General features: G+C 39.5%; 1 protein-coding gene across 3 annotated transcripts in view; it reads right to left on the minus strand.

Moving 5' to 3' along the window:
* Positions 1-23,730, minus strand: part of GMDS (GDP-mannose 4,6-dehydratase) — a 795,040-nt gene that overhangs the window by 437,404 nt on the left and 333,906 nt on the right. The gene's annotated exons all lie outside the window — the stretch shown is intronic.

Raw genomic sequence — 23,730 nt, forward strand, 5'->3', positions numbered from 1 at the left:
GAAGTTGTCAAGGATTTCATTTTACGTGGATCCACAATCAATAGCCATGGAAGCAGCAGTCAAGAAATCAAAGGACTCATTGCATTGGGTAAATCTGCTAGCCATGGAAGCAGCAGTCAAGAAATCAAAGGACTCATTGCATTGGGTAAATCTGCTGCAAAGGACCTCTCTAAAGTGTTGAAAAACAAAAATGTCACCTTGAAGACTAAGGTGCGCCTGACCCAAGCCATGGTATTTTCAATCGCATCATATGCATGTGAAAGCTGGACAATGAATAAGGAAGCCTGAAGAAATGTCTTTGAATTGTGGTGTTGGCAAAGAATATTGAATATACCATGGACTGCCAAAAGAATGAACAAATCTGTCTTGAAAGAAGTACAACCAGAATGCTCCTTAGAAGCAAGGATTGCGAGACTGCGTCTTACATATTTTGGACATGCTGTCAGGAGCGATCAGTCCCTGAAGCAGGACATCATGTTTGCCAAAGTACAGGGTCAGTGGAAAAGAGGAAGACCATCAACGAGGTGGACTGACCCAGTGGCTGCAGCAATGAGCTCAAGCATAACAATGACTGTAAGGATGGTGCAGGACCAGGTAGTATTTCATTCTGTTGTGCATAGGGTCGCTATGAGTTGGAACGGACTCGATGGCACCTAACAACAACAACAACACGAGTCACAGAAACCTTGACCTCTCATTCAAGTCTCCTTCACTTCAATTGACTTGAGTTTCTGGGTTTCATCACTTGGTGAGTGGTATCACCATCTACCGCAGATGAGTAATCCTTTCTCACTCAGAGCTCCCACAGTCAACAGCTTATCAAGTCCTCTCCTCATTCTAATTCCTAGATACTTGTAAATAACTCCCGAATCCAACCTTAGTTGACCATAATTGGGGTGGCCACCTAGTTTGTAGATTCTACCCAAGGATATTTTTGTGTTGTCTTTCCGTCTGTGCATGGTCCTAATGGGAGTAGCCTGACTCTGCCACTCTGGTTGCATGGATTTACTGAAGAGTAGGGACTTATAACCCAAGTTGGCCCAAAGACCTGTACTCTCCTGGCTTCAGTGATTGGTGAAGGCAAGGGCACCTGACTAAGGCAGGCCATTAGAGCCCTTTCCCACGTTTTTTTTTTTTTTTTTTTGCAAATGGAGTCAAGAAAAGAAAGCTTTTTTTTCCTCAAGGTAGTGAGCCTGAAGCTAGTAGTGATCACAGTTCTGGCTTCATAGAAGAAATGAGTTTGAAAAGATGAAGCCACAGAAATAAAAATGATGACAAGAGATAAAGAGCGATAATCCTGGAGATAGGTGAGTTTCTGGTTCCAGTTGTCCCCAAGGTCAGATCAGATACATGGCTGACATTGGGTACCATCCCCCAACTTGGTAAAACCTATCCAACTATCCACCTACCTGTATTTACTTATTTTGATTAAGCTTCTTCCAAATCAAGAGTCCTGACAGATGCACAAGTCCCAACACTATCAACAACTCCATTTGGTCCGGGCCCTTATTGTTTCGTTGTCTGGATTAACTGCCATTGCTACCAGCTACTTTTCTTGTTCAAGTCTCCTTTCCCTCCAGTCTGGCCTCAGCACTAGGGTTTCTAAATGCAAATCTGATCACAACGGTCTCTTTCTTCAGTGCCTACAGACTACCTCTAAGCAAAAATATCTTAAGTCCTGTCATCTGCCACCTCCCCAGCTTCTCCTCCTGCCCCTTTCCTGCAGTTTTCTCCAGTTATATCAAGTCTGTGCAGTTCCTCAGCAAGCCCAGGTCTCCTCTTCTTCTCTGAACATTCCCTTCTCCTTGTGAGAAACATCTTTATCCACATTTTGCTACCTGACTGTTACATTTCAATTAGCACCTTGTTATGGGCTGAACTGTGTTCTCCAGGAAGAGATGTTGCAATTATAACCCCCGTACCTATGAACATGACCTTGTTTGGAAACAGGGTCTTTGAAGATGTTATCAGTTACCATGAGGTCATACTGGAGTAGGTGGGTCCTTATCATACATATCTGATGTCCTCGTAAAAGAGGAGAAGAGAGACAGACAGGGAGACAGAGAAAGGATGCCATGGAACACTGCAGCTCTAAGTCAAGGAATGCCTGGAGTCATCAGAAGCTAAGATAGAAACGTGGAAGAGATTGTCTCTCAAAGCCTCAGAAGGATGGCGACGCCCTGATCTTGGACTCCTAGCCTCCAGAACTGTGGGACAGTACTTTTTTTTTTTTATATAAGTCATCTAGTTTGCAGTATTTTGCTATGGCAGCCCTAGGAAATGAATATACACCTCAATGGAAGGACTTCCTAGGTTCTCTGCCCACCCTGAAGAGGGCTGTATGCTGTCTTCCATGTCCTCAGTTAGCCCACGCAGATGTCCACCTGTCCCCATTACACTCCAGTAACTGTTGGTTCACTATCCGTATTTCTCAAGTGTGAACTTTGTAAAGACAAGCACTATCTCCTCCACCTCCTTCCCAGTGTCTAGCATGGTGCTTGTCCCATGACAGGTGCTCAATGAGCATCTTCTGGATAAGGAAGGAGAGACGCAGAGATACTAATAGTGTAAAAACAAAGATCTTTTTCATTGAAAATTTAGCACGAATGAGTTCTTATATTTCTTTGTGCATAATTCCAGGTTCTCAGGAGTGATTAAACTCTTACTCTGGTATGTTTGTTTTACAAGGGCACACACACTTGTGAGCTTAAAGACAACAACACAGATGCCAGGGAATAACAAGGGAAGCATCCAGTCACACCAGGCGGCTTGCCTCTCTCTAGAGCTACCTGGTCAGCTTCTCTTCTCAGGCTCTATGTCAGTAACACCCTCTTGGGAGGGGACGGGAGAAGATGTGGGGTACCATGGGGAGGATAACACCTTCTGCCAGGGGAGAACAGCAAGTCAGTACGTTCAATTTATACGAGAATGACAAACTCATGGAAATAAAGTACAGACGTGCGTCAGTTTTCCAAATCAACTCGTTTTTGTAGAAATGACCTGGGAATGTTAATAAATGGCTTATCATTGTATATTATGTGTGGGCTGTATTTCAGATTTGAAACAGAGCTATTTCACATGTTACTGTTTCTATTTAACAGTGCTCATACTACAGTCTCTTAGGTTAATAAGTTTTCTCTTTAGCGTCCACCTCAACCCGGAACATTAGTGACATTTAAGAAGTAAAGCAGGGCCGATTGATATAAATTTAGTTTTCAAAGTAGCTTTAAAAAAGCACAGTATTGGCTTATATCCATTCAATCTTAAAGACTATAGAGCAAGAAAATCTTCAAAAGGCTTTTGATTCAAACTGTTCATCTGATAGAGAAAGAAAGGGACAAGAAAGATATCGTCGGTGAAACAAGGCAATTAGTCTCCTTCCACAATAATCTGACTTGGCTCCCCTGGAACAATTTCTGTTGTCCTCTTCTGCCACAGAAAAGCAAATACATGCAACGCCCTGCAAACAAATGAATACAAATGACATTTTCTTCATGCAAGGAAAGTGAGTAACATTGCCCCCTTTGTAATGCCTGTTGCTAATACCTGATTTGGACTTCACACAGTTATGGAGTAATTTTCAAGAAGGGTCGCACTTAAAGGGCAATAATAGTTAGAAATAAAGGAAGCCTTCTAAGTACTGTGTCCTAGTTAGCAAACACAGCCTGGTTATGTGGGGAGCTGCACTATGTGAAACCAGACAGGCATCAGTTTGGTCTCACATGCAAAAGTCACAAACTATGAAACATTTTCAAAAATCTTGAATTCAATTTAACAATTCCCGGAGTTTCACTTTGGTTAGTGGTACTAACCACCTCCATTAAATCAAATATTGCTTCAAAGGTCTTTCATGTTTAAGCAATTACACCTCATCTCTCCACAGAGAACAATCTGGACCAGACAGCTTTGTGATCTCAAGGGTATATGTCATCGGTGAAGTATCAGTCTACAAATACAATGGTAAACCAGATGATGTCACCTTCTATTCCAATGAGAAAGGACACCTAGAACCTGGTAGGTCCAAGGTTAGTGGCGACAATCAAACCATTTACACACACACACACAAAATGGTATTGTGTAAAACCTATAATGCTTTACTGAGCTCTAATGTAAGATTACTTCATCCCCTGATTTCACAAGGCGCAACTAATTTTTTTTTTTCACTAAGCTAAGGTTGTGGTGCTCATTTAAGAAAATCACGAAGTACCTTTAATAGAGAGAAACACAAATAAAATACTGGGCTGTGTGATACTGGTTTGCTTGTTTCCTGATAGCCCTACAGCAGCATGATTGATATTCACTAGTTAGACTGCCAAATACCAACTCAGTAATTTTTAAAAAGATATACTTATTTATACATACATCAAAAGAAGACTACTTGCTGTCTATTATAATTAAACAGAAACAAGTTACTTAATTTCTATCACGTACTCTCTTGTTGTCCGTTGCCAAGTTGACTCAGACTCATGGCAACCTTACGTATGGCAGAAGGAGAGCTGCCCTGTCTGCACCATCTTTCAGCCCTATATTAGACAGCATTCTGTTGTGATCCATGGGTTTTCATTGACTAATTTCAGCAGATCACCAGGCCTTTCTTCCTAATCTGCCTTAATCTGGAAGCTCCACTGAAAGCTGTCAACCATGGGCGACCCTGCTGGCATTTGAAACACCGGTGGCATAGTTTCCAGCATCACAGCAACATGTGAGCCACCATAGCACAGCAAGCTGACAGACAGGGTGGTGGCCAAATATTCTATTATCCTCTAAAGCTGTAAAGTATCTATGAATTCTAATAATTTTGAAAGAAAGTTCTCACACACAGTGAACTACTCTCACTAATACTACTGTAATCCTACGCACTGAAGATTATCTTAAATCGGTTTGAATGGTTGTCTTGTACCAAACGTTTTAAAATTTGGGGGGGTGGAGGGAGCGTCAGGGATCTAGTATATATCATATCCATGGATTAGCTGGTCCCTGAAGTGAAAGTTTAGCCTCAAATGACTGGGACAGCCGTGACATTTCAGCTTTGTTCTCTGATGTCCACTGAATTGGGTCTGGCCTGCAGTAAGTAGGCCAGAATACATAAGGCCTAAATTGCATGAGACAGCGCCATGTAAATCACAATCTTTCCTCCTGTGTTCAGGTACATGTCTGCTAATTCTCTGGGCAAGATTCACTGCAAAATAAAAGGGATACACAAGAAAAATGACACTTCACTCTTACAGATTACATGTGTCTAGTTTCTGTGATAACTATTTCAGGAATAAAACTCTAGAACAGGGTCTCTCAATCTTCTCACTACTGACATTTTGGGCCAGGAAACTCTTTGTTGTAGGGGGCTGTCCTGTGCACTATAGGGTGTTCAGCAGCATCCTTGGCCTCTACCTATTACATGTCAATTGCACGCCTCCACTGCCAGTTACAAAAATGTCTTTAGACATTGCCAAAAGTCCCCTGGGAGGCAAAATCACCCTCTCTCTCCCCTCCTCCCATACCCCTGGTTGACAACCAATATCCTAGAGTATTAATCTTATCTTTACAGCAACAAAGAAAAATCTTTAGAAAAAATGAGTAAAGGGGAAAATTATCCAAAATTTTTACTATGACTTAAGTAGTTAATTTTACATGAATTACAGTTAAAATTTTTCTGAAGATTAATTTATTATAACAAACATATATTTGTTAGACATTTTAAGAGGCAAGACACTTGACAACTGAAAAAACAAAGCAAAACTCAAATCTAAAACTAAAAGCCACTAGTTCATGAACCTTAAGATGTCAGATTCACCTGAATACTATGTTTAGACTCATTTACATGATTTCTTAAAACCAAAAAAACCAAACCTGTTGCCGTAGAGTCGATTTAGACTCATAGTGACCCTACAGGACAGAGTAGAACTGCCCCATAAGGTTTCCAAGGCTGTAGTCTTTATGAAAGCAGACTGCCACATCTTTCTCCCGTGGAGCAGCTGGTGGGTTCAAACTACCAGCCTTTTGGTTAGCAGTTGAGAGCTTTAACCACTGTACCACTAGGGCTCCTTCCATGACTTCTTACGAAGCCCACTGGTGGTACAGTGGTTAAGATCTATGGCTGCTAACCAAAAGGTTGGCAGTTTGAACCCACTAGCCGCTCCATGGAAGAAAGGTGTGGCAGTCTGCTCTGTCCTGTAGGGTGGCTATGAGTCGGAATCATTTGGCGCTTGATCACCTAAACATCCATATGTAGTGTTCTCAAACTGTTAATTATGGGTATATCTAAAGTACCTTGCAACATCTTATTTGCCATATGATTTTTCTTCTCATTGCCAATTTCCTGATGATAATCAAGATATTTGCTTCATACCACATTTACATTTTAATATTATAAAAGTAATGTTTTGTGATTATTTCTGCCAAACATCTGAAATGAATATTGTCTTTAACTGAACTAATTAATGTCTTTTCTTCTAAAAGGTAAGAGTAGTTGAGACCTTAAATTTCCAAGCTGTTCCACTCACTTCATTCCAAAGTCCAAGCGCCCACTCTGCCTTACAGGGCTGATCTGCTCCAGTTCTACCTCTAGACTTCATATATGTGTTATTTCTACAAACATGAACAATGTTTATAATCCTCACTTCCCCCCTCCCACCCCCCCCCCCCCCCAGGTACTGTTTCTAGTCTCAGTGTTGATATTTGTTAGTGTTGAAACCTTGGACAACTCAGTCTAATGTTGAAATAAATGGGATGAAGTAATCTTTAAATTCCTATCTATCTCATAAATTCTATGAGGGCATTTTGAGAGAAAACAAAAAGGTGAATGGGAACTGGCTATCCACTATAAAAGCTATTTCAAAGAAAGAATATTATCTTATAGGTCAATACACACTTTTTAAGTTAAAAAGTTAGAAGAAAATAAAAGGTTGCATCAATTTCCACATACACTTGGAAGTTAAACAAGTTAGGCAAAACGACTCCAAAGCATTAAATTACTATGTCAAAAGCAATCAAAACCACTGATATTTATATTTTCCATTATTACAATATGTGATGAAGATGACAATGATGATAATGGCCCAACCACTCTGATTCCCTCAGCTGGAAAATGATAAAAAGTTATTCTTGTCTAAGAAAGAAATACAAAGTAAAGGGAGCACGTCAGCCTCTCCATCATATTTATTACGCTCTCTTGGAATTCTAGAGAAAACAGAGAGCCCAGCAACGAAGACATCATAGAAGAAGAAGGCAGTTGTGGAGTTTTTTTTCTAGGCTCCATGATCACAGAAAAGGTAGCACAATTACAGTTTGCATGGCAAAGCAGGCCGAGCTTAGGGGTTACTCAAACATGGTGGGTGAAGCAGAGAATTTCTCAGTAAACGTCCCATTTTTACACACTTAAAAAAAGAGAGAGAAGGAAAAGAGAGTGGGAGGAGAATGGAAAAAACACTGCCAAACCAGAATGTGATTTCTTACTCAGGCTAAAGGTATCCAAGGGATGAGACCAACTGCTCGCATGGCTCACTGTTAGGGAACCGAAGGTTGAGAGGCAAGTTCACTTGGCCAAACTTTAAGTCCTCAGTCTATTCTGTAAGTAGCAGACATAAGATTGCCCAGAACTGACCTAATGATCTAAAGATGAGTCAACCTAAGAAAATTAAAATAGCTTCATCAAAAGACATCTTAAATAGATCTACGATAGGCGGGGCCAAGATGGAGGAGTAGTCAGACGCATCCTGTGGTCCCTCTTACAACAAAGACTCTAAAAAACAAGTGAATTGATCATATATAACAGTCCAGGATCCCTGAACATCAAGGGCAAAGTTGAAGAGTCAGACTAGCAGCAGTGGGAGGGAGAGACGGTTCAGAAGCAGTGAGGAGTTACCAGACCTGACCGAGTAGGAACTGGCGCCCCGCAGGCCAAATCCACTGGCACCAGAATGGTGAGGTGAGCAGTGGCATTCAGAATGCATTTTCCACATCAGGACAGACTGAGCAGCAGAGAGTCCACTCAAACCTCCAGAGTCAGCGAAAGGCAGCGATCTATCGGCAAAAGATAAGTACATGTGTTTAATCTACCACGGAGATCAAAAAACACCTCTTTGGGAAAAAACTCTCTCCCATTTACCTAACCTCTCCCTGCCCTGAACTGGGGTCTCAAGCCAGCTTCAGTGATAGCCACTTTCCCCCAGCTGGTAAGTACATGTCACGTGCCTGGAGCCATTCTCCTGGCCTTGGACAAGAAACGAAATAACAAACAGGGAAAAATTAATCTGCCGGCTCCCCTAAGTGGGGAATTCAGGACAGAAACAGCTTCTTTACCTAGGCACAGGGATATGGGATCCACAGAATGTGAATGCCTTTCACCCCTGCACAGACCTGTGTGGGCCCATTACAACACCATATGCCCTTATTTGCACAGTATAACAGGGTATATACCTGAAGTCTAACATCAACTGTTTAAGCTATATGGTGGAAAGGTATGTTCCTGATGTTTGACACTGCTCTGCCTATTAAGCAGGGTCCTAACCTACACACATCACGAGCCTGAGGACTAGTGGCTACACCCGAACCTCCTAGCCACTCATGACAGGAGTCTAAGGAAAAGTGGTGCCTCCCAGGCTTCAAAGCCAACAGCACTGGGTGCCCAAAGTCTGACTGCAAAACCCACCCACCTATGTGCTCTAGGGAACAAGGGCATCTTTCCTCACAGGCACTCAGGGGCAGTTGTCAGCCCCCTTCTTGCTCAGTGTGTGACCCCATACTACAACCAGATACCTGTGCCTACACCAATAACCCCCGCTCGCCTAAGGCTGTAGGTGGGAGCCTACACCACACTTGGTGACCGACTACCTGGACATCTGAGCTGAATCTATACAAGAAAAGTAAATGGACTCCTGGGCTCATATACCTAGTAAAAGCTCTAGTCACCTGGCGACAAGACATTAGAGCTTCAAAGGAACCAGTAATCAAACTAGCTAACTCAGGCAGCCTACTTGGGCATATTAAAATGAAACGAAATAAGAAGATAGGACACAGTAAGCACACATAAAATAAATAAATACAGTAACATTGATGGCTTGTAGAAAACAGTCAATATCAAATCATATAAAGAAGCAGACAATGATGGCTTCAGCAAGCTCTCAAAACAAAAAACCTGGAAATCTTCCAGATGAAGAGAACTTACTGGAATTACCAGAGGTAGGATACAAAAGATTAATATACAGAACTCTTCAAGAGATCAGGAGAAATGCAGAACAAGCCAAGGAACACAATGACAAGGCAACAGAGTAAACTAAGAAGATTACAGAAGAGCTTAATGACTAATGTAATAGGCTGCAAGAATCCATAGAGAGACAGCTAGGAAACAGAGCAAACAGAAATCCAGATGATTAACAATAAAATATCACAATTAGACAACTCAATAGAAAGTCATAGGAGCAGAATTGAGGCAATGAAAGTCAGAATTAGTGAGATTGAAGATAAAGCACTTGACACCAACATATTTGAGGAAAAATCAGATAAAAGGAAAAAAAAAAACCCTAATAGAACTCTACAAAGTGGAATGACCTACGAGTGACTGGAATAACAGAAAAGAGGGGGTAACAGAAAATACAGAGAGAAATGTTGAAGATTTGATGGCAGAAAACATTCCTGCTATCGTGAAAGATCAGAAGATATCTACCCAAGATGCTTATCGAACCCCACACAAGGTAGATCCCAAAAGAAAGTCACCAAGAGATATTATACTCAAACTTGCCAAAAACAATGATAAAGAGAGAATTTTCAGAGTGGCTAGGGATAAACAAAAAGTCACTACAAAGGAGAGTCAATAAGAATAAGCTGGGACTACTCAGCAGAAACCACGCAGACAAGAAAGGAATAAGAAGACATATATAAAGTCTTGAAGGAAAAAAAAACTGCCAGCCAAGAATTATATATCCAGCAAAACTGTCTCTCAAATGTGAAGGTGAAATTAGGACATTTCCAGATAAACAGAAGTTTAGGGAATTTGCAAAAACCAAACCAAAATTATAAGAAATACTAAATGGAGTCCTATAGGGTTGCAATGAGTTGGAATCGACTCGACGGCAGTGGGTTCTGGTTCTGTTTGGTTAGAAAATCAGTAACATCAGATAACAAACCAAGACTAGAACACAGGACAGAGAAACCACATATCAACCCAGACAGGGAAATCAAAAAAATAAACCAAAGCTAAGACACTCAAAACAGGGAACCAGAGACATCATTACATAAAAGATGACAGTATTAAAACAAAAAGAGGGAAGGAAAAATGTAGTCACAGATCTTTCATATACAGAGGAAGTCAAGGCGATATAAAGAAATAAAAGATTGGTTTAAACTTAGAAAACCAGAGGTAAATATGAAGGTAACCACAAAGGAAACTAACAATCCTACACAACAAAATAAAAAACAAGATAAACATAAGGACTCAGCAAATACAAAGGCAACAACAATGAAAAAGAGGAAAAGGCAATATATAAAGAAAAATGATGCACCACAGAAAATTCGGTGGAAAAAAGAAACTGTCAACAACACAAAAGAAGACATTAAAATGACAGCACTGAACTCATAAAAAAAAAATTTTTTTTTCTATCCATAATTATGCTGAATATAAATGGACTAAACACACCAATAAAGAGAAAGTTGTAGAATGGATTAAAAAAAACACGCAATTTGTCTATATGCTGCCTACGAGAGACACACCTTAGACTTAAAGACACAAGCTAAAACTCAAAGGATGGAAAAAAACATATCAGGCAAAAAACAATCAAAAAAGAGCAGGGGAGGAAGTATTAATTTCTGACCAAATAGACTTTAAAGTAAAACCCACCACAAAGGATAAGGAAGTACACTGTGTAACGATTAAAGGGTCAATATACCAGGAGGATGTAAACATAAGAAATATTTACATACCAAACAACAGGGCTCCAAAATACATAAAACAGACTCTAACAACACTGAAAAGAGAGACAGCTCCACAATAATAGTAGATTTCAAAACACCACTTTCAGTGAAGCACAGAACGTCCAGAAAGATGTTTGATAAAGACATGGAAGATCTAAATGCTACAATCAACCAACTTGAACTCATAGGCGTATACAGAACATTCCACCCAACCGCAGCCAAGTATACTTTCTTTTCCAATGATCAAGGAACATTATCCAGGATAGACAACATATTAGAAAATAAACAAAGCCTTAAGAGAATCCAAACCATCAAAATATTAAAAAGCATCCTTTCTGACTACAAAGCAATAAAAGTAGGTATCAGTAAAAGACAAAGCAAGGAAAAAAAATTAAACACATGGGAAGTGAACAACATGTTGCTCAAAAACTACTGGGTTATAGAAGAAATTAATAACGGAATAAAGAAATTCATAGAATCAAATGAATATGGAAACACTTCCTACCAGAATCTTTGGGACATAGCAAAAGCAGTGCTCAGAGGTCAATGTATAGCAATAAAAGCACGCATCCAAAAAGAAGAAAGGAACAAAATCAAAGAATTATTCCTACAACTTGAACAAATAGAAAGAGAGCAGCAAAAGAAGCCCTTAGGCACGAGAAGAAAGCAAATAATAAAAATTAGAGCAGAATTAAATGAAATAGAGAGCATAAAAAAAATTGAAAGAGTAAACAAGACCAAAAGCTAATTCTTTTGAAAAGATCAACAAAATCGAAAAATCATTGGCCAACCCCTCCCCAAAAAAAGGAGAAGAAGCAAACAACCCGAATAAGGAATGAGATGAGCGATATCACAAGAGGCCCAACTGAAATTAAAAGAATCATAACAGAATACTATGAAAAATTGTACTCTAACAAATCTGAAAACCTAGAGGAAATGGACAAATTTCTAGAAAAACAATACTACCCTGACCCAACACAAACAGAGGTAGAGCAACTAAGTAAACCTATAACAAAAGAAGAAATTGAAAAGGTAATTTAAAAACTGCCAACAAAAAAAGCGCTGGCCCCAATGGCTTCACTAGAGAATTCTACCAAACATTCAGAGAAGAGTAAACACCACTACTACTAAAGGTATTTCAGAGCATAGGAAAGGATAGAATGCTCCCAGATTCATTCTACGAAGCCAACATAACCCTGATACCAAAATCAGGTAAAGGCACCACACACAAAAAAAAAAAATACAGACCTATATCCCTCATGAACTTAGACGCAAAAATCCTCAGCAAAATTCTAACCAATATAAACTCAACAATATACCAAAAACATAATTCACCATGACCAAGTGGAATTCATACCAGGTATGCAGGGACGGCTCAACATTAGAAAAACAATTAATGTAATCCATCATATAAATAAAACAAAACACAAGAACCACATGATTTTATCGATTGATGCAGAAAAGACATTTGACACAGTTCAACACTCATTCATGATAAAAACTATCAGCAAAATAGGAATAGAAGGAAAATTTCTCAACATAATAAAGGGCATTTATACAAAGCCAACAGCCAACATCATCCTAAATGGAGAGAACTGGATAGCATTCCCCTTGAAACTGGGAACCAAACAAGGATGCCCTTTTATCACCACTCTTATTCAACATTGTGCTGGGGGTCCCAGCCAGAGCAATTAGGCTAGATAAAGAAATAAAGGGCATCCAGATGGGTAAGGGAGAAGCACAAGTATCTCTATTTGTAGATGACATGATCTTATACACAGAAAACCCTAAGGAATCCTCCAGAAAACTACTGAAACTAATAGAAGAGTTCAGCAGAGTATCGGGATACAAGATAAACATACGAACATCAGTTGGATTCTTCTACACCAACAAAAAGAACATCGAAGAGGAAATCACCAAATCAATACCATTTACAATAGCCCCCAAGAAGATAAAATACTTAGGAACAAAATCTTACCAGAGACATAAAAGACTTATACAAAGAAAACTACGAGACACTCTAAACCTGACTAAACCAAAAGCTAAGCAGTTTCCTGAATACAACCAAACACTTTGCAGGACAGAGTAGCAGGGGTGGGGGTCTGGGGACCATGGTTTCAGGGGACATCTAGGTCAGCTGGCATAACAAAGCGTATTAAGAAAACATTCTGCATCCAACTTTGGTGAGTGGCATCTGGGGTCTCAAAAGCTAGCAAGTGGCCATCTAAGAGGCATCAACTGGTCTCAACCCACCTGAGAAGATGGACTTGTTACTTGACCGTGCAAGAAGGTCCACTGCTGATCTGCTTCCCAGTGAAACTGGTGCAATTTATTTAAAAACAGCCATTTTAAAACAACCATTTAAGGAAAGACAGCAAATGAAGAAACATCTATTCAAGAAAATCTATGAAAGATGACTGCGTCTGGTATTTGAACAAAGACTGCTCCCTCCCTCCCTTTGCCCACTCATCAAGGTACAAACTGCATCCCAGAAGGCTGCAGCTAAGAACACCGGGCTCCCTCTCCCCCAGCTCTCAGTCAGAGGGCTTTCTTCCTGGAAGGGGCAGGACTTCAGTGTTTCTCATCCTGCCGCCGGCTGCCTATTGTTGAGGCTGAGTCCCAGGGGACTGTATTGCGAGGTGGAGACTCCTTTCTCCAACCCAATTACCACTAGTGGAACAGAGGTGCTGCACTGGGCATGGCACGCTGAGAGCACCAGGCTCTGATAAACCTTCCCAGGCTTGTAACATGACGGTTCTATACCAGGAGAAGAAAGCGGAGGGGATCCCAGGCTACTGACCCCCTACTGAGTCCTCTGCTCCTAGAGCCGAATGTCACTCAGACAGAAGCATGCTACTGTCCCCACACCCAGCTCCAGAGTCCTGGCAGAGATTTTTTCTGGGAAGAAGCAGGAATAGACCAGATAGCACGTGTGCCAGACAGCATGGAGAAGTTTAAGGTGCTCTCAATAACAGTAGAGGCTATGGTGAAAGGGAACTAGAACATTTGTGGATCTAATGAAGATGCCGCCTAGACTGCAGGCCTCCTATTTTGTAGGAGAGAACCAAGAAATAAGACAGCTTAGAAGAACCCTCCTGGGGTCAGTAGAAATATTGACTTCACAAACTATTCCGCATAAGGAGCTACACTTTGATTAATTTGTAGAGGAATTATGCCCCAGGACATTGTTGAAAACAATAGAACTACAGGCTGGCAATTGGTAGAGTCAGTTGGGTGTGGTCAGGAAAGAGCAGAAGACATCACTACCAGTACCACGGCTGTCGCAGGGTAACTATGGGCTTACCCAAAGCTGAGCCTCCCTGAGACGCAACATCAAAATCTTAACATTTGGGAGTAACGTAGGGTGGACAGGTTTCACTAAAATAAACTAGCCAGCCACTAAACAAATAGCAATAACAAGCCCTGGTTGGGGTGGGGGTGTCAGTACACAGTGTTGTCACACTATATTGTCTAAAATGTCCAGTTTCCAAAAAAAATTATGACAAATGCTAAGAAACAGAAAAGTATGACCCAAAACTGGAAAAGAAGCAGGCAACAGAAACTGCCCGTGGGAGTGGCCAGATGTCAGATTTAACAAAAGATTTCAAATAGCCATAATAAATACGTTCACAGAACTGAAGCAAAGCATGATTAAAGAAGCTAAGGAATATAAACACAGAGGCCCACAAACAGATGCAACATAGTAAATATGCTGAAAATCAAAAACAAGAATATCTCAAAAGCAGCAAAACAGTCCATCACTCACAAGAAAATGCCCATGTGATTAACTGAGGACTTCTCAGCAGAAACAAGAGGCTAAAAGGCAGTGGGATAACACACTCAAAGTTCTTAAAGGAAAACACTGTCAACGAAGAATCTTATATCCAGTGAAGATGTCATTTAACTGAAGGAGAAATAAATCCTTTTTCAGGTTAAAAAAAAAAAATGTTGTTATAAGATCAACCTTACAAGAAATACTAAAAGAAGTTCTTCATGCCCAAAGCAAGTAGCCAAAAGTCAGTAATTTGAATACACACACACACACACATACACAAACATACACCATTAAAAGTAATTATGTAATTATAGGGAAAAAAAACCCCAAAAAAGACATTATAAATGAATTTTTTCTCCTTTCTTAATCAACTCAAAAAGCAATTGTATACTCTATAAACAGTTCCCTATAGGAGCTCAGCAATAGATGGAATGTGACAGAAGAAAGAATTAGCAAATTTGAAAACAGATTGATAGAGATCATGCAAGTGGAACAGCAGGTGTAACATACATATACACCCACTCCTCACTTACCGACTATCCCGCTACCTGGTATTTAGCATTTACAAGAGTAAAAAATCTACTATCTGACTATGCTGTGCATTAATGCGCCGGTGGGCATGGAAGGCAACGAATGGATGCAGAGTGTCCCCTTTCTCAAGGAGGGTCAAGGTGGCCTCCAGGAAGCCAGGCTGTGCTGTACCACGCCTGCGCTCCTTCCTCCTGCTGGCGGCGGTGCTGTGTCCAGCTGCTGCACGGGGCTGGCCTCCTCTGGGGCCATAGCCTCCTCTGCGGCCACGGCCCCTGGGCAGACGCTCAGGCAGCACCAAGCCAGTGCGTGTCTGTACTGGGTTCCCAGCTACTATGCAGCCTGAGGTCCTGCAGCTCAAAACTGCTGTGGGGTGGGAAGGGAGGAAAGAAAGAGGTATTGTAGAAGGTGTTTGGAAGACACACCTTTGAGTCTAATGACATAACAAAGTAAGCCGAACTGGGCCTGTAGCCCCTGCCTCGGTGGGACTAAGTGTGCAGCCAGACTCCCAGCGCCCTCATAGGAAGCCCCAGAACCTTGGTGACTCTGGTGACTTGCCAGGCACAGAAAGCAGAGCAGGCTCTGTCTGAGACTGTGAATGCAGGGCTTGAAAGGGTGGGAGTGGAGCCCTGCAGCCGGCTCCATGAGGAAAGCTCTGACCCAGCAGAGGAGGAAGGTGAAGTGGTTAAGCCATGGGCCCTCCAGTCACACAGCCCGGCTTTATCTAGCTTTTTCTCCTCCAAGCCTCCTTCTTCTCAGAAGAATAATCCATAACTGGACTCGTCACAGTGATGAGCACACTAGAAACTCTAAATTATGTCTATGATCATATTTTCTAAGTAAAAAAATCGGACAAAAAAAAAAAAAATCCTCCATGTTTTCATAAGACCAATTTTTTTACTCATCCTGGTCCTGGAACCTAACCATGTTGATAAGAGAGGAGTGGGTGTATATATACTTATATAACGTATTTTTTTTTTTTTATTGTCAGGCCTGTAACACAAAGATGCAGTATATGTGTAATACATTTGCTGATAACAACATAAAGGGGGTGGGTGGGGGCAAAGCATGCCAGTCTATTACAGGGCTAAGGGAATGGTAACAGATGGTAAAGGAGTAATTACAACAATGTATTGTTGGGTTTTTAACATTAACAGATGTACTATAAAAAATCCAGTGCCGTGAGTCGATTCTGACTCACAGCGACCCTATAGGACAGAGTAGAACTGCCCCATAGAGTTTCCAAGGAGCGCTTACTATGTATAACAATAATAGCACAAAAATGGTGGTGGGGGGGTGGTGCACAGGAGGAATACAGCTATATAGGAGTAACGTTTCTATATATTACTGGACTTAAGACAGTTTAAACTGAAGCTTCTTAAGGTGTGGAGCCCCGGTGGTGCAGTGGTTAAGAGCTTGGCTGCTAACCAAAAGGTCAGCAGTTCAAATCCACCAACCACTCCTTGGAAACACTATGGGGCAGTTCTACTCTGTCCTATAGGGTCGCTATGAGCCAGAATCAACTCAACAGCAACGGGCTTGATTTTTTTGGTTTAAGGTATAAGTAGTAAACACATACTATATATACAGCAACCACTAAAACTAAAGAATAACTGAGAAAATCATTACAGAAATTAAAATGCTACATTAGAAAATTAAAAACATTTCAAAAACATAATAAGCAAAAACATTTAATTATTTAGATGGTGAGTAGTAGGTGTTTTTGTAACTTTTTAAAATAATTTACTTTTTGCCGTTGTTGAAAGTGCAACACACGTCAATTCAATCATTTCAACACATACAATTCAGTGATGTTAATCATATTCTTGAGGTTGTGCAACCATTCTCTCCCTCCTTTTCTGAATTGTTCCTCCCCATTAACATAAACTCACTGCCCTCTAAGCTCATCTAACCTTTCAAATTGCTGTTATCAATCTGATCCCGTATAGATAGTTCTTTAAAAAAGCACAATGTTCAAGGCAGACAATCCTTACTAATTAAACTAAACTATTGTTTGCTTTAAAGAAGACTGCAGGGGATATTTCTGGGTTAAGGTTCAAAGATTATCTCAGAACAATAGTTCTGGGGATTCATCCAGCCTCAATATCTTCAGAAAAGCTGGATGTGATGAGATTTGAGCTTCTGTTCTGTAATTTTACCCTTTTTGATAAGGATTCTGCAATAGAATCTTTATCAAAACATTCAGTAATGGTAGCCGAGCACAATCCAGTTCTGCTCTCATGGCAAGGGAGGCAGTTGTTCATGAAGCCAGTTAGCCATGCATTCCATTTCCTCCTCCTAGTCCTGACTCTCCTTCTTCCTCTGTTGCTCCAGGCAATTAAAGATCAGCTGTTTTACCTTAGTTTTTGTTACTTTTTACCTTTTAACATAACACCACCAGGGCCCCAACAATTAGAACTAGAAATATTATTACTAATTTTACTAAATAGCCTTGCTTATAATGTTCCAATTTGTAGAATAATTTTAAATTTAAGAGTAAATTTTATTATAAACACTATATTTGAAAAAAAACTCTAATATACTTACTCACAAGCTATTTGAAAGCAATGAAAATATCTCAGTGTTTTTCCAATAAATAGTTTAATATAATTAACATCCTTATGCTATCAGCCTTGATAACTAGCTTTTCAAAGAAATTTAGCAAGAAATGTAAAAAAAATCTTTTGTGTATGTCATTTTACTTACAGAAATTAAATAGTTCTGACCAATAAACAAAAGCCTCTATATCCTAGATAGAAAAAAAAAAAATTTTTTTTTTTCTATTTCAGGAGATTATATAAATCTGTACTTCCAAGAGGATGGTATCACCATAGCCACATTTGTGACAAATAGAATACTATATTTGCATAAATACACACAGAGATATGTAAATAAGACAATCAGACTATGAATTTTTTAAGTTTGAATAAAAAATACGAGTGAAAATTTTTTTTCAGATACATATTCATTTTTGTGCAATTTACTCACGAAATAATCAACCTTTTAATTAAGAACAGATAGTACCTTTTTTAATCTTAAAAAGGTGTGTGCCTATAAATAATAATAAAAAAAATAATAGCACCTTATTAATATCTGTGAAAATCATTACATGATACCTGTTGTTGCCGGTGAGTGCCTTTGAGTCAATTCTGACTCATAGTGACCTCCTGTGACATGATACCTAGAAAACGTTATTCACAAAACACAGACTGATATATACACTTTCATGTCTTTATGTACATAGAATTCTAGAATTTTCACTATCATTCATTATTAATTTGTGTGAAATTTATTAAAGTATGTCTGTTTTGTAAAGAACAAACCTAAAGCATAGCTTATCCACGATCCTGCATTAGGATGACTGGAGGGCCACCCAATGAACATAGAAACCAGTTTGTGGGTTACTGACTTCATTCACTAGTTCAGTGATTTCCAACTGCTGATCTTGTGCCAGCCACACGTGATTTTGACCATCTCTAGTAGTTAAAAAAAAAAAAAAAAATTTTTTTTTTTTTTTAGTAGTAGTATAAAGTTCTCAGAACACAACTAAAGAAATAAATCTGAAGAAAGAAGGGAAGAAGCAAAAGAAAAGAAAAAATCACAAGGAATTAGAATAGGGAAAAGACACATAGGACAGTTAAAAACATAATGAGAAAGAATCAAAACTCAGGAGAGGGATTACTGTGCTATGGATCTTAAGTCAATTACTAATTCCCTTGGTTCCAAAACTTCACTTTAGAGCAAATTTAAACTCATTTTTATGGTCACTAGTTTAGAGTACAGAAAAAGGAGCCCTGGTGGTGCAGGGGTTAAGTACCCTGCTGCTAACTGAAAGGTGGGCAAATGGAACCCACCAGCCAATCTGCAAGAGGAGATGTGGCAATTTGCTTCCGTAAAGACTCCAGCCTTGCCTTGGAAACCCCATGGGGCAGTTTCATGCTATCCTTACTGGGCCGCTATGAGTTGGAACGGACTTGACAGCTACGGGCTTGGTTTTTGGTTTAGAGTACAGAAAGGAGCCCTGGTACCAAAGTGGTTACAGTGTTCTGCTACTAATTGAAAGGTCCGGCAGCTCGAATCCACCAGCCGCTCCACAGGAGAAAGATGTGGCAGTCTGCTTCCACAGACTACAGCCTTGGAAACCCTGTGGGGCAGTTTTACCTTATCCTACAGGGTCACAATGAGTTAGAATCGACTCCACGGCAGTGGGTTTAGAATACAGAAGTATAAAATACTTCAGCGATTCTGTCTGAGGGCTGATTAATTATTGATTCTCTTGGGTTTTAATATTTGTTGGAAATCTTTCCTAAAAAGCTACCTTGCTACCTTGGGAGAAAGAAAACCCAAAACAAACCCACTGCCATTGAGTCGATTCCGACTCATAGCAACCCTACAGGACAAAGTAGAACTGCCCCATAGAGTTTCCAAGGAACACCTGGTGGATTTGAACTGTCGACCTTTCGGTTAGCAGCAGTAGTTCTTAACCACTATGCCACCAGGGTTTTCTCCTTGGGAGAAATCCACAATACACCCAGTTGAAAGTTTTTTGGATGTTGAGGATCTAGCTGTTCTGAATATGTATTATTCTGAGTAATAATGCATCTAGAAAATAAAGTATATATAGATGCAGATTTGAGCAGTAGGACTGGAATTGTTCTCCTCAAGACTCTCTTAATTGTGTGTTTGTCATACAGACTCACAGTCTCTTTCATGCAACTCCAAAATCCAAAAAGTTTGGAAACAAACTCAGTTTTCTGACATTTTGGCACAAACCCACCTAGCTACCTATAGTCTTTGTGCTGCTTGGTTTGACTGTTCATGCTTCACCACACACATGTTAATGCTCCTGGGGTCCTGCCTCAGACCCCATGGTGGGGGAGGGGCGCTATGCTATAACACTGTACTAACTCACCAGAAATTCAGAGTTCCAAAAGATGCTGGCCTCCTGGCTGACAAAATTATACTTACTGAGGGAAAGTCTTTAGAAAATCATTTCACTGAGTCCCTGTTAATTGAGATTTCGTGTTCTGTGCATAAATTTTCTCACCCTTCGTAATACCTTACTTAAACTTGTTTATACTATAAAGGAATTTCATATTCTCTATCTTTTTGACACTGTGGTAGGTAGGTCGGACATTTTGCAATTTTAAGGCTAAAGACACTGAGGATCAGGAGTTCAGCAGTGTGCCTGATGTCACTGAACTGCCCTGAGAAAGAATCAAAGAAGCCTTCTTTAACTTCTACCCCAAGCCCGCAGCGCCCTCCCATGTGCTCCCTCCCTCCTTTCCTGCTCCACTAACTTAATGGGACCTTCCTGAACATGACACAGCACTCAATTTCTCACGGATTCAAAATGCAGAAGACATCCACAGGGTACTTGTAGAGTCACATGTCAGATTTAGTTGAGTCATGGGAAAAAAGAAAAACACTTTCCTAGAGCTTGGATAAAAAAAGTCTACAATGGAAGAGGCCTGGAAGAGGTCCATCAGCCAGCAGCAATCTACAGAGCAGCAAACAATAGGTTACTCTTGAAATATCTGTACACAAAAATGGACGAGGAGCCTGAAAATGCAGAGAGCTATTAGTCTCCAAGCCTGTCTACAGCAGGGGTTGGCAAATGTTTTCTGTAAAGGGCCAGACAGTAAATAATTTAGGAATGGCAGGCCAGATAGTCGCTGTAGTGTGAAAACAGCTGTAGGCAATATATCAACAAATGGGCACGGCCATGTTCCAATAAAACTTTATTTAAAAAAAACAGGCTGGGGGGGAAAAAAAAAACAATGGGCTGATTTGACCTGCGTGCCATTGTTTGCCAACCACTGGTCTAGAATATACTTCTTAAAGTCAGAAATTCTTATGGAATAATATTCATGCAGTCAAATGTTCTTTGTTAACTATTTTTCTTTAGAGAAAAAGGATTAAAAAAAAAAAAACAGTTGCTGACTCATAGTGACCCTACACAACAGAGCAGAACTGCCCCCACAGGATTTCCAAGGAGTGGCTGGTGGATTCTAACTGTAGACCTTTTGGTTAACATGTTTCAAAAATACATGCATCTTTTCGGGATCTATTAATTGAGTATTTGTGATTATTTATCTTGGGCTGGATTGAGATTTCCTGCTACTCCATCTATGAAACAATTGTTTCATGTAATAAGAGCTGACGTATCAATGTTCATCCTACTGAACAAAATAAACTCACGCTAACTGCCTCAGCAATGTGTACGCCCACAAATTAAGATTATTAATTAAAAAAGAATCTTATGTTTTTATTAAAGTATATCAATGGGGTGAATTTTCAAAATTGCTTGTGAACTTAATTAATATATGTGTGAAATCAATAAAGCCACATTTATTTAAAACTATCCTATAAATTCCTATTGTTCTCCAATTCAGATCACCTAGCTTTCAAGAGGAAGAGCCTCAACAAGATGGATTGATACAGTAGCTACAACATGGGCTCAAACATAGCAAGAGTTGTGAGGATGGCGCAGGACTGGGCAGCGTTTTGTTCTGCTGTGCATGGGGTCACTATAAGTTGGAACCAGCTCGATGGCTCTTAACAACACAACAAGCTTTCAAGTCAGTAAAGTTTTACTGAAACGAGGTATTTATTTATTTTTCATTTAAAAACTATTTACAAAATGCTTATTAGCAGACAGGCACTGTTAGAGATGCTGGATATTTAAGAATACGACACAGTCCTGCCATTAAGGAATTCTCAGCCTGGTAACAAAATCTTCTCAGTAAACAACAATTAATCTGGGAATACTGTTGGAAGATTTCTTCAATAGAAAAATTAATTTATCAAATTCCAAGTTATGTTATAGGTATTGGGTATCAGACAGCTAATCAAAGTATCACATCCTTTCCACATCTACTTGTGTATTTTTCATTACTTGATTATATAAATGAACGAAACAATGGGATATCACTAATTTCCAGGTATATAATTAAGAAAAAACAAAACTGCGAATGTTACAAGGTCAAGTTTTTAACAAATGTTTAACAAAAGCTGTAACTGCAGAGCAATATATATAGATTTTTATGTTAAAAATCAAAATAAATGGAAAATTTCTGAAGGAATGTTAACAGTGGGCCTGGGGATGGGGTAAGGATCAGGAGTGAGGGATAGGACTTTTGAAGAAAAACTACTTTTTAAATACCTTTTTAAAAGAAGAAAGAGATTAACATCAGCCAAGACAAAAAACAGTTCTCATTACAAGGTATGCAAATAGCAGACAGTTATAGTAAGAGAGCATTTTGAGAGGGAGTCATTTGTAAATTTATCTTTACTCTCCTGATCCACAACAACTGACTTCTATTTATTTTTTTTTGCAAATGAAAAGTTGAGGGGGAAAACACAGAAAACCAAATAATGTATATAAATGTGTTTGTGAGAAAAGGCTTAGGGTTATCATTTTCTGAACAGACACCCTGGGCACCCAGCACACCACGTGCTATGGACAAGATGGCTCAGGTTCACCTGTGCCTTTCCCTCTAATAATCACATCCAGAATGACAAAATTAATAAACATTTCTGCCTTCTTGTTAACTTGTATTCCTTTTGAGCACAAGAGATAAAAGGTTAGATTCTAATGCTTTAACAGTCCATTACAGGAAATTTTGACTGGTGAAATTATAAAATAAAAACACTGACATTAAAGATATCTTTATAAACCTGTCACTTTAATCTTTCTTCATGACTGGTTGGTTTAATTATGTGGCTCTATAGTCACATAAAATTTCATCATAAGCATTACTAGTTGGTGGGCATGAAACAGCTTAAAACCCTGAGTTTCTCAGTTTTCTCAGGCTAAAAGGCTAAATGATAGTGAAATTTAATAAAACGTCTTAAAAAAAGTCTTAGAATTAGATTATACAGATAATTTTTACTTTGTAAAGAGTGTACATGTTTTACAGAGTTCTCATGCTTCAGTAAATCACAAGCAATGATAGGAGTGAGCATTTTCTTTTTTAACATCTATTATTAGGAACAGGAAGGTATGTTGCTAACAGTCTCAAACAACTATGAAAAGGCAACAAGCCAACGCAAACAAATATGGTTTTCTGAAAAACAAACAAAAAAATTCCTGATAATTCTTCTAAATATAAAACTAATTTCAAATTTGTTTTGAGATTTAATCTATAGAAGCATAGTAATTTCTGTGTCTGTTTAATGGAATCTAAAGAAAGAATGGAGCCCTGGTGGCGCAGCGGTTAAGAGCTACAGCTGCTAACCAAAAGGTCCACAGTTTAAATCGACTAGCCACTCCTTGGAAACCCTATTGGGCAGTTCTACTCTGTCCTGTAGGGTCACTACAAGTTGGAATCGACTTGACCCAGCACACAATAACAACAACAAAGAAACAATACTGAATGTTCAACTGATTCAGAGTTTAAAAAAATATACAAATTCTACAAGTCAAGTCTACATGAATAAGGGACTTCTAGAAATTGGCATTACCAAAAACCAAATCCATTGCCATCAAGTTGACTCCTACTCATAGTGACCCTATAAGG

Source organism: Loxodonta africana, chromosome 1 (assembly GCF_030014295.1).
Source record: "Loxodonta africana isolate mLoxAfr1 chromosome 1, mLoxAfr1.hap2, whole genome shotgun sequence".
NCBI lineage: Eukaryota > Metazoa > Chordata > Mammalia > Proboscidea > Elephantidae > Loxodonta > Loxodonta africana.